This window comes from Sinocyclocheilus grahami, unplaced genomic scaffold (assembly GCF_001515645.1).
Source record: "Sinocyclocheilus grahami isolate Dianchi unplaced genomic scaffold, SAMN03320097.WGS_v1.1 scaffold524.1, whole genome shotgun sequence".
NCBI lineage: Eukaryota > Metazoa > Chordata > Actinopteri > Cypriniformes > Cyprinidae > Sinocyclocheilus > Sinocyclocheilus grahami.
Genome location: NW_015505703.1, coordinates 317,748 through 328,280, shown reverse-complemented (window position 1 = coordinate 328,280; position 10,533 = coordinate 317,748). Strand labels below are relative to the sequence as shown.

General features: G+C 39.0%; 1 protein-coding gene across 1 annotated transcript in view; it reads right to left on the bottom strand.

Moving 5' to 3' along the window:
- The window catches only part of LOC107555086 (testis-expressed sequence 2 protein-like), a 35,761-nt gene extending 34,712 nt beyond the window's left edge, over positions 1-1,049 (bottom strand). Inside the window, exon 1 of the mRNA XM_016237779.1 lies at positions 879-1,049. The gene's annotated coding sequence lies outside the window, so the exon portion shown is untranslated. The remainder of the gene's footprint in view (positions 1-878) is intronic.
- Between the last annotated feature and the right edge of the window lie 9,484 nt (positions 1,050-10,533).

Sequence of the window (10,533 nt, the reverse complement as noted above, 5' to 3'; positions counted from 1 at the left end):
GATTTTTCTTTTTTATGCACTTTTGGTTACTGTATGGATCAGTCCATAATCTGAATCTGATCGTCTGAAATCCAGAATATGATTTTTTATGCAACTATGGTTACCGTATGGATCAGTCCATAATCTGAACCTGATCGTCTGAAATCCAGAATATGATTTTTTAATGCAACTATGGTTACCGTATGGATCAGTCCATAATCTGAATCTGATCGTCTGAAATCCAGAATATGATTTTTTATGCAACTATGGTTACCGTATGGATCAGTCCATAATCTGAATCTGATCGTCTGAAATCCAGAATATTATTTTTTTTATGCAACTATGGTTACCGTATGGATCAGTCCATAATCTGAATTTGATCGTCTGAAATCCGGAATATGATTTTTTTATGAAAACGGCATTATTAAAAAAATAATGGATCTAAACGAAATCACAAAAAAAAAGTACTGTCGTGGCTTTGGATATGGTACCATGATGATAAAACATTCTGGACAAGTAACATGCTAATAATTCCACGTTTCTGCACGTTACAAGGTAACTGCAAGGTACCTAAGTTACTGTTTTTCATAGTATCTTTAACTGGCATGTAATATATGAATATGGTAATCATCCAATACCATGTATTACCTTCTGTGCCATCACCCTACTCTTTGTAACTCATCTAACAGCTGACAGTCAAGTATCGGCAGCAGCTCAATCACATGACAGAGCATCGCGGTTTACCACAGATTATAAAGCATCCACAGACGATGAAACACACCGGACATCACCGACACAGAAGATTTGCGGTTGCTATGATACTCTCCTGTCTCGAGACAGGGATGCGCTTAAATAGCAACGACACACAGACATGATAATGGGCGTGAGCTCGAGCTTACCATTACACATCTTTATCTTGCCGAAACTACACAAAGAATCTCATCCAGCACGTTATATTGTCACATGTGCGTCCACAATCGATCTCGTCCGTAGATGTGATCATGTCTGTGTTTATAATCTAGTGACAGCAGCACATCGGGGAAGCAGAGCGAAAATAACCCATACGGACTCGTCAGACTGCAGCAATCAAACCCTGATCCGAGACAGATGGTGATACACGTCTACGTTCACACGCTCTGTGCTGGATTAAAATGTCTGCTGCGAGGGCGTGTGTTTGTTTTGGTGAACTGGACGAACCTGCAGGACAGAAGCGCCCTCTGCTGGGTTAATTGTGTATTCTATTCTGTAAATAAATAGTCGTCTTTAACTCACAGCATCGCCATTTAAACTTATTTAGGCAAGACAATTGAAATGTTTCTAAGCAGCGTAGGGATGGTTAGATTTAGCCTTATCACTAACTGAACCACATTTTATAGTTTCTAAACAAATGTCTGCAGCACAGGGACTGAATACTTGTGCCCGCGACATATTTAAGATATTTTATTAAAACATGCTGAACGCATCACAACATATAGGCTTTATTATGCCAAAAATATGATGAGATAAAGATGAGGTAAGTTGTTCGTGTATCCATCAGTTTGCTTCTGACAAGGAGGGATTTTTAGATTTGAGCAAACGTTCTCAGGCTGTCAGTGATCATGACTGCGGTTTGAAATAAAGTAGCTCCATCTAGCGGTCACTGATAATATGACACAGTGCAGTGTTTTTGATGAGGATATAAAATTCTTGAAAATGTAACCTAACAATCAAAAGAGTTAATGTAAATGTGTAAATGTAAATCATTTAGATGTAGTCAATCTTCAGTCTACAGATGAGAACTTACTGCATACAATTCACAATTTTCGTTTGTAAAATACATATATACATACATATGTATATACATATATATATATATACAAATATATATATACAAATCAATATATTTATTGAGATACAGGTGTATCTCGACATTCTAATTTATTGAGATGCACCTGTATATACATATATATATAGCCTATATATAAAATCTTGTAATGAATTCAAATGAATGTCTTCCACTATCATGTGAAATGTATACTCTGCTATAGTTTCAATAGATTTCATTTTCATTAAGGATCAGACAAGAGAAAAAACTGAGAGAGCAAACAAACCTGCTGTCATTTGCTCGCATGGAAGGAGAGAAAGAGAATTAATAATTGATGTGGTCCTGTTCCCAGCAGCTCTCTGTCTCACAGAAGACATTTAGCCGTGATGGAGATCAAAGCCGACTCCTTGCTGCTGCGCCGAAAGGAGGAACTACTGATTGCCTTCCTCTCGTCCTAATAGCAGCTTTTTTATGAAGTTATTAAACTGCACACCTCAGTCACACAGCACAATTGGCTTTGTGAACTAATAACTCAGAAGTAGAAAGCCACCTCTCTTTACCTGCTTTCATCTCAATCACCTTTTTATGTGTATAGAGGACACAGAAAAGCCCTCTTTTCATGTGAAATATTGAAGAAAAGTCCAGGTCAGAGTCATATCACAATGACACTAAACATTCAAAAATATATTTTCTTTATTGTTATATAAGGCCTCATTTTTTTGGGCCATTAAGATATGTTTGCCATAGTGTGACAGTATTTTCATGACACTTAAAGGGAAAATTCGGTAACACTTTACTTGAAGGGGTGTGCATAAGACTGACATGACACCTTCATAATCATGACATGACACATGTCATGAATATGAAGGAGGTTTTATGCATGTTTATGACAACTGTCATTAAGTGTCATTCGCTCAGTTATGTAATTTTTAATGCAAATATGACATTATTTGACCTTACCCTAACCTAACCCTACCCCTACCCTTACCCCTAACCATAGCCCATAACAAATACATCTCAAACAATGTCATCTTTGCATTAAAAATTACATAACTGAGCGAATGACACTTAATGACAGTTGTCATAAACATGCATAAAAAACCTTCATATTCATGACATGTGTCATGTCTTGATTATGTAGGTGCCATGTCATGATTATGAAGGTGTCATGTCAGTCTTATGCACACCCCTTCAAGTAAAGTGTAACCGAAAATTCAGTATGATCCTGTATGACATTCTGTGGAACATAAAAAAAAGTGTTTTTAAATTTTACTTTTTATTTTCTATACAATGAAAGTATAGTACCCAAAATTGTTTGGTTATCAACAGTCTTTAAATATTTCATTATATATTATGATGAATAAATTATGAAAGAATTATTATATATATACAGTATAGCCTATACATATAGAAATAATATTTTTGAGTGATTTCTCTGAATATTTGGGTTGAAGGGTCCTTGAACAGTGTTGTAAATACAACTTAACCACTGATTTCTAGTCGTGTCCTCTTTTGGAAGGCCAAACAAAGTAGTTTCACTTTCACAAAGAAACACACAGCGTCCCACACGACGGCCTAGAGTGAGCAGAGGCCGGGGGATAAATTGAGGAACGGCCGGAGGGTTAGAGTAAACAGAGGCGGGTGGGCTTGAGAACGGTGCGGCTGGCGATTTTGACGAAGGAGCGTCCGGAAGGACATGTGACGACTCCGGGCTGGACTCCGCTTCGTCCACGGAGAAAGCCGATTCGGCGATCCACAGCGCAAAGTTGTAGTATTTCCTCAGCAACCAGCACGATCAGCTCCAGGCATGACGAAGCAGATATCGTCCTCTTTTGGAAGACCAAACAAAGTAGTTTTGCTTTCACAAAGAAACACACAGTGCCTTCACGACATGGTGGCCGCAATAACAATACTACATCGAGAATAAAAGTTACGCCTTCTTTCTTTGTGTGAACATTTGGGCGGCGTTATGCAAATCTTCCCAGATAGTGACGTAGATATGTGGGGGCGTGTTAGAACGAGCCGTTTTAGGTAGGCGTGGCTGACTCTTAACTTTTATAAAGAATATCTCTTTGGATTTGAGACTTTAGTCTTTGCAACTTTACAGATCTTCTTTATGCACCAAGAGCTTGTAACACTCCAAAGAGAAAGGAAAAATTGAAATTGCATCATATGACCCCTTTAAGCAATGTAAGTAAGGGATAATCAACAGCTAGCCATGCATTAAAGGATTTTAAATGCACAATGTGGAGGCAAAGAACCGCCCGATGCGAAGCGGAGGTTGCCTCCACGAAGCGCATTTAAAATCCTTTAATGCACGGCTAGCTGTTGATTATCCCGCTTATTCCATGGTCATTTGCCAAGTTATAGACAAGTTAAAACTTGTATTGCTCTTTGCAGCACAATATTTGACTGAATGGGTAAAAATGACAGTTATTTTTGTCAGTTACGGCACGTGAGTGCTAGCATTCTGCCCGCTTCAAATCATACACAGAGATGAAATAGTGTGGTAAGACCACATTTATTTGAATGAATTATAGCATGTATTTCAATTAATTATCGATCGTTTGAGAGAGAGAGAGAGAGACAGAGAGAGACAGAGAGACAGAGAGAGATGACAGCTGTAATCTGCGTGCTGTGTCTGCGCGTCTCTCTGTACAAACAATTAGGCCTACTTCAAAAACAGTGATTTTTCCACCTTGTTACTGGGGAATATAATGTAGCGATCTAGTATCTAGGCTATTTTATTAATGAAAATCACGGGGAAGCGTTGACAACAAGTTTGTGTGTGTGTGCAGCGCAATCAGTGATCTCTCTCTCTCTTTCTCTCTCTCTGTGTGTGTGCGAGTAATGCGTGTTGGTTAGTGTGCATCAATTAAAGCCGCGCATTAATATAGAATGGTGATTAAACTGACTTGGAACTACCTGTGCATTAACCGGTTTTACTGCATACCTGCCAGCCAATCAGAATCCAGTATTCAGACAGACCATGGAATAATTAAAAGTAATGCATTACAATATTGCGGTACTTTTGTGTTACTTTTTCTCACCAGGCTTGAGTTTGCTTATTTGTTTTTAATAACGAAAACCCAAAGGTGATATATTTGGCAACTGTAAAGGCCCTTTCACACCAAAAGTGAAATGAATGAGCGTCAGGCTGAAAGAAGGGCCTCTGTCTCTGCACCTCACTCCCAATTTCTCACAACACGTGGACAGGAGAGCTATCAGTGAATAAATGGGAAAACAAAGTAACCTGTGCTACTGATTTGACAAAGTAACTCAAATATTTTGTTGTAAATTTAAAAGTAATGTGTTACTTTCCTAGTTAGGGTTAGGATTTATTACACATTTTTTTTCTATATTACAGTAATGAAAAATGTACTGTACCAATCATTTTTATGTAAGTCAACATATATTAAATGTATACAACAAATAATACCATGACGTATACGTACTTTTAAAGAAGTACTTATACTGTAAATTTAAATAATGAAGATACAAATGTGTTTTGTGTTATGGAAATAAGGTAAGTGTGCATAGTGTAAAGGTGTCTGGAAAATTATTTCACACCTCAAACAATCGTAGTGGTCTTAGTAAGAACAAATATTTCTTATTTCTTACCTTTGACTTTGTGTTCAAACATGTTTTGTAAAATTCTCCCATTAAGCCCTACCAACTGAATATCTGGAAACAGCATTTAGGATTCAAAGCTTAGTATGTTGATGTCACAGGTGTTTTCTTTATGGCCAGGTCATCAGCTCAACATTCAACACTGCCGGCCCTGCAAAACACACACATAGGGCTGAACGCTTCAGAGCTCCAGGTTTTTCAACAAGGCCTTCGCTTTGTTGTTTGTAACCTTTTGATCTTAAATAAGAGCACAGGGGTGGCCGACGTGCAAAGAGAGAGACAAAGCCAGCGCGAGAGAAAGCTTGCTTTCATAATGAATGTCAGCTCAGATAACAAAGCGCCATTTGCATATCATAATCCAAATCTTTCCTGCTCAGATCAGGTGCGCTGTGAAGGAATATTTTTCTTGGTTGCCTTTGAAAGTCTTTGATGTGCACAGGAAGAATGAATATGAAAAGGAACTGCTATGCGATGAGGTCACGTTGTCTCTAACTCTCTTTCTCTGCCCCTTCCTCATGTTTTCCAGATGGAAATGAAAACATTCAGTGTGTATAACACTATGTTTTTCTAGCGATGAAAGCTTTATGCTGTCAGTTCTAAATGAACTAAGATAATAAAATCATGTTTTCTAGAAAGTAGTTTTTGCACCCATAGTAAACAATAATAGTGTCAAAGATTCATCCCTCTTAGCCACAGATGGCAAACAAGACAGACACTTCCTAAACACAAATGCAAATAAATCCAGCTTTGGTGACTATATAAAATTGAAAGACTTGCCACTTGGCTGGTTACAGCAACATAATACAACAAACGGTGCTAATTTACACGCACAATGTGGTGTAATACTATCAAAAAAAATTCTAATCATAACCTTTATCTCCATACCAAAATCCCAGATGGCCAGAGAGTGATTCATCTTTTGTAAATCGTAAAAATATTTGTATCTGTGATGCCATGAGCACAGAAACTGTAGCGTACACTGTACATTCTTTAAAAGTTTAGCATAAATGTGTAATATGAATAAATAGTGCTCATAAACAGCCGTCGAGATGGAATTCTCAATTGAAACGAGTGGAGGCTTGGACCCGGAAACGGCGTTCCTTACATCACGACTTGACAAGCGGATAGGCAAAAACAATGTTTTATCTTTTTTCATTCACCAATCAGTTTTTAGGTTTCAGGCTATTTTTAACCAAACTTTGTTCAAAGATGATTCTCAAGTATGTTATGAAAGATATAACAGAAAGACTACTTTACTTCATGCAATATGTGTGTAAAATGTCCATAAATTAGTATTCCCATTCTATACAATGTATCTATATATTGCATCTAATTTGCATATTAATGTGTTCTTGGGGCAAACCATTATGAAAAAAGAAGTGTTATAATGGGAGTAATAACTTGGCAACATTTTCATAAGAATAACTCACATTTCATAAAAATATTGAGCTATAATTTCTTTCCCTATTGACTTGTTGTGTTTCCCCAAAATGCCTGATTAACATGATGTTTGTCCTGGTGTCCTCTACAGAAGTCATGTATGAAAATTATGCCCTGTTTCATAGCAAAAAGTCATATTCCGATTTGAAACCCAATAACGTTTTTCTGAGATGTTTTTTACGGCAAACAATTTGAAAATCAGTCAGATTTAAACGATAATTATAAAATATTATCATATTTCCCCAAGAGTGCTAAATTTGATAATTCTGTCAATATCAGTCAAAGACCAAGGAGAAAGTGTTTATGATCACACCTCCAAACATTTGATATCCCTAAAAAGCCCTGAATGTGTTCTGTACAGGACATCCGGACTTAAAACTGTGGCTTGTAGGGTCTCAGAGAAATTCACTAAAATATAATGTCCTCTACAGAAAACAAAAGTCTATACATGGATCCCAGGAGGTTAAATCAAATTACAAGAGCGAAAGTCAACATGCACTATTTAAATTCAAACCCTCTACTAAAGAAAACACCTGCCACAACTTTCTGCAGCGTGGCCATAGTCAAAAGTCTGGCTATGTGACATTGCACATCTTCTATCAACTTTTAGATGGACTTTGGGTGGAGGTCCATCTGTAATTTTTTCATGATGCCTACAGTTTACAAGTCTACAAAACTCAGCATGGCATGACCCTGGCCATAAACCCCCAACAGTCCGATATTACTTGATAATGCAAGAGCTGTGAGGAAAGAAGACGGGGTATATTGACTGATATGTATTTAGTAGAGGTAAATTATTATTGTCCAGGTGTAGCTATTTAAAGAATACAGTTACATTTACTAAATACCATCAAAATAAATAAGATCATTAAGCTGTTTTAGCTGGTTTAATTTATAGCAGGAAATGAAGTGATTGTCAACCATGGTCCATAAAATAACACTTATACTGTTATACATTATAATAAATACAATTACATACATTAACATGTTTTATATACTGTTTATTGCTTTATTTTCGTTGCTTTCATGCTATAAGTTGTCTTTGAGTGCTGTAAAAGGCATCCATAGATAAAATGTATTGTTTATTTTGTTTGTTAGCTCAATTCAAATTGAAGGTGGGTGGATGTAGAGCTGCAAAAGGAGAGTGATTGTGAGAAAGAGATGTGAGAGCGAAGCTTCTGTTTGTGGTTGTCTGGAGTTTGCATCTTTCTTTGTTTCAGCTGTGGGTTTAAGTGACAAGCACACTGGAAGGCTCACAGTGTGTGAGCGTTGCTGTGTGCATTGCAGAGGTCAAATAGAGTATGCTGTCAGAGTGTGGGGTCATCAGTCAAGGACCACCCTCACTCAACAATCTCCCACCAAGCAGGACAAAAACAGACCAGCTTGGAGTTTAAACAGTTTGGATGCTAGTCAACACTGTGCCACACATCATGTGCTTCTGTCTGCTGTTTTATCTAATGAGCTGATGTCTTGACAGGAACGTTGATGTTTTCAGAAAAAGAGGACTCTTTCTATATCTTTCAGAAGCTTCTGTTTTGATAAGCTTCTTTATTACACTTGCTAATATGGTCTCAGCTTCAGACAGCACACTATTCATTGACCGCCTGACACATATCCCTTACACAAAGGAAATATATTTCCTGATATATGAATGATCAATATATTAAAAGGATATAATGGTATATTAGAAATTGTACAGAATAATATATTGTGTAAATATATTACAATATATTGAATAATACATAAGGAATTGCTGCTTTCATATATTGAAAAAAATGTGAGAATATATTTACTTATATATCACAAAGTATGTAATTTTATATTCAGTAATACACTTTATAATGTATAGATATACATGTGATAAAATATGTTACTGCATGAGTATAAATATATTGAACATATACTTACTCATGCAGTATGTACACACATTTATGGAAATCGTCTCGAGAGGGAACGAGAGGGAACGAGACGCTGCGCTGTGAGACACATTTTAAAATATGAAGCAAGTATATTGTAAATGATTGTAAAACATAAGAAATGTATTTGCCCTTCTAGGGAACGCAACGCTGCACCCACTAGGGGGCACAATGGGGAATGCAGCCTAGATGACAAGAGGCATGGCAAGGGGGCGCAGTGTCTCGTTCCCTCTCGGGGAACCATGATTACATACGTAACCCGAGATGTTCCGCTTCTGGGGAACTCAACGCTGCGCCCCCCTAGGGGGCACAATGGGGAACGAAATCCAACCACGCCGTGCCGAGGCGCATGCCTGTCCACCTGGTGGGAGAGCACCAAGGAAGCGACAAACATACACCAAACCTTTCCTTAGAAAGGGGCCATGCCACTGACGCCACGGGCCGCTCACGCAATTTGGCAGAAACGAGAGAACACGAATAGATCAAGGGGAACATCCCACCCAAGTTAAGAGCACAGCTATCCTCAGTTAGTTATGCTATGTGAGCAGAACTAGCCTGGATACACAAGACCACTGAAGAGGCTAATTAGAAAGCCTCTAGAGGAGCTGGAGATTGCTACATAAATTGCAGGTAAAGAGAGTAGCTGCTGAGCTAGAACAGATCTATCCTCAGATAGCTATGTCCCTAAGGTCTAATGAAGGCTTGTGGACCAGAATAACATAGCCGAGATGGCCTTCCTACAGAGCTGCCCAGACCACAGAGAGTGGGCTATCTACTTAATACCCTTGCAGGGGAGATAGCACTGTCTAGGCAAGAGTTCAAGGAGACCGCTACTTAAGGACCCTAAGAAGGGAGCAGTCACTGAGTTGGCACATAGATATCCTCAGATAGCTATGTACCTAGGAAGGGCTACCAGAACTATGTGAGCAGAACTAGCCTGGATACACAAGACCACTGAAGAGGCTAATTAGAAAGCCTCTAGAGGAGCTGGAGATTGCTACATAAATCGCAGGTAAAGAGAGTAGCTGCTGAGCTAGAACAGATCTATCCTCAGATAGCTATGTCCCTAAGGTCTAATGAAGGCTTGTGGACCAGAATAACATAGCTGAGATGGCCTTCCTACAGAGCTGCCCAGACCACAGAGAGTGGGCTATCTACTTAATACCTAGGAAGGGCTACCAGAAGGGGGACCGACTGAAAACTACCCAGACCACAAAGAGTGGGCTGTCTAATAACATCCCAAAGAGGGGAGACAGCACTGTCCTCAGATAGCTAGGCTATAGGAAAAGGGGACCACACCAAGAGAGGGCTCACCGCAACTTCAGTAGAACACAGCTAGCCTCAGATAGCTGTATTCAAGTAAGCCCGTCCTGCCATAGCAATGGCTGGAATATAACCACCCTCAGATGGCTATACTAAGGAGGTCCCCAATCCGTGTCAGTCCCACAGTAGGCAAGCGAAGCACCGTGTTATTGACTAGGAGCTAAATCTAAAGCTAAGAGAAAGCACACGACTCCCGCGGCAGAATCCGCTCCTTCGGCCAATAAGCCTTACAGCATCCCTCAAGATTCTCAAGACCCAGTGCTTGCAGCCCTCCTCAACATTAAAATTTCGATTAATAAAATGGACGCCAGAGTGTCACTGCTAGAAAAGTCCTCTACTTCGGCTACTCCCTCTGCAGCGCACCCCACGGAACTCCCAGGTGTTCCCCAGAATGACATGTCCCCACGTCATACACTGGCTTCAGCGATTCTCGCACCATTA